Source organism: Diorhabda sublineata, chromosome 2, assembly GCF_026230105.1.
Source record: "Diorhabda sublineata isolate icDioSubl1.1 chromosome 2, icDioSubl1.1, whole genome shotgun sequence".
Lineage (NCBI taxonomy): Eukaryota > Metazoa > Arthropoda > Insecta > Coleoptera > Chrysomelidae > Diorhabda > Diorhabda sublineata.
The window spans coordinates 25,207,720-25,209,336 of NC_079475.1; the positions used below are offsets into that span (position 1 = coordinate 25,207,720).

General features: G+C 29.3%; 1 protein-coding gene across 1 annotated transcript in view; it reads right to left on the minus strand.

The window, feature by feature from the left end:
- LOC130440539 (brefeldin A-inhibited guanine nucleotide-exchange protein 3) overlaps positions 1-1,617 on the minus strand; it is a 29,601-nt gene that overhangs the window by 10,873 nt on the left and 17,111 nt on the right. The window lies entirely within an intron of this gene.

Consider the following 1,617-nt stretch of genomic DNA (forward strand, 5'->3'; position numbering starts at 1 on the left):
GATTTACAATTGAGATAATATCTTGATATTAATGTTTCCCACACACAAATGCTGAACACTTTCGACACGATTTTGTAATGTTTCATTTCCTTGATTTGCACTGTTTACATGAACCTCTTAAACGCTTTTCATTGGGCACTGCATCTGAAGATGTAGTAGTCTCTTCAAAGTCTTCAACAGCTGTTTTCGAAGTCTTAGAAAAGCTTTTAAATCAATGTCTGACCTGGCATACAACTGTTATTTCATCAAATCTGGAGCCAAATTTTATAGAAAAATAGCTTCTGCTGGTAATCTTGAAGTAAACAATATATACGTGTTGATCTTCTTATCATTCTTTTCGCCAAGAAACCGGAGCACAATTTTTCGATAGTGTCAACTCCTCCTTTGGTTCTATTATAACCCATAATCATTTATGTCTTCTTGTTCATTGTTGATCAAACAACTAAGATTTACTTTTACCCTTTTGTTATAGGGTATAGATAGCAGGTAGAATAACGTGAACATAAAAAGTGAACGGAAATTTTCATTTCCTGATAATAATGAAAACACCTGTCTAGCGTCTAACGGATGGCGTAGCGCCCGGTGAAAGATTAAAAAGATACGTTAGAGCACAATTAGAGGCCTATAGAGTGATGTTCAGGCTTTTTCCTTCCCAAAAACTATATGGATCTATATATCAAACTCTTTTTACACCTAAAAAGCTATTTAGGTCACAAAATTTTTTATTCGCTTTGAGAGTGTGGTAAGAAATTTTATTTTATTGAAGTTTAACACTATAAACATTAATAAGATTATTTTTTATCAATATTAAAACATATTTGAGAGATTCTAAAATCTGTTGCAGAAAAGTGATGCACCTAAACTAAAAAAAAAGTTTTTACATAACTAACGCATTAAATTTTGATCCCATTTTGATCTTTTTATATAAATCTAATACATATTAAGCAATTTCAACATTTTCAATAACACGTTTCATAATTAGTAAATACAATTTATTAATCTACTTTTGATTATTTCAAATTTTGTCTCGCTTTATTGTAAATAGTTAACGTACGCTCTGTTACCATATATATTTGACAAAAGCCAAGCGATGGCGCCACTTTTTCAACGGAAACGGTTGCGTTATTATTTTACTGTTTTATCGACAGTTTGTTGTAAGCAGTGTTGCCAGAGCTAGTACAATTGTACAATTTTAGTACATTTTAGTGTATTTTATACGCTAGTACATTTTTCCTTTTTTTTAATACATTTTCCCTGCGTTCGCAAATATGAAGTTATTTTATATTTTCGTTTAATAAAATAAACTAGAAATTGTACTAGATTGTAACAATAATTAGAAAACAGAGCCAAGTTGATTTATATTTAGATCGTGAGATTTTTGTACTGCATTGCTGATTTTATCGGTAAACTTTATATAAATTTTTCATCCTTAAAATAATAATTGACACAGTCTATAACATTTTTGGAAAAAAAAATTTAATTTAAACTTATGTTTATACATCTTTCTATAATTTTATTAAATTTGTTTGAAGTTGGTACAGTCTAATACATTTTCTAGTTCAATTTTTACATTCAGCATTTAAACTGTGGCAACACTGAAGAAGGTATATATGAACT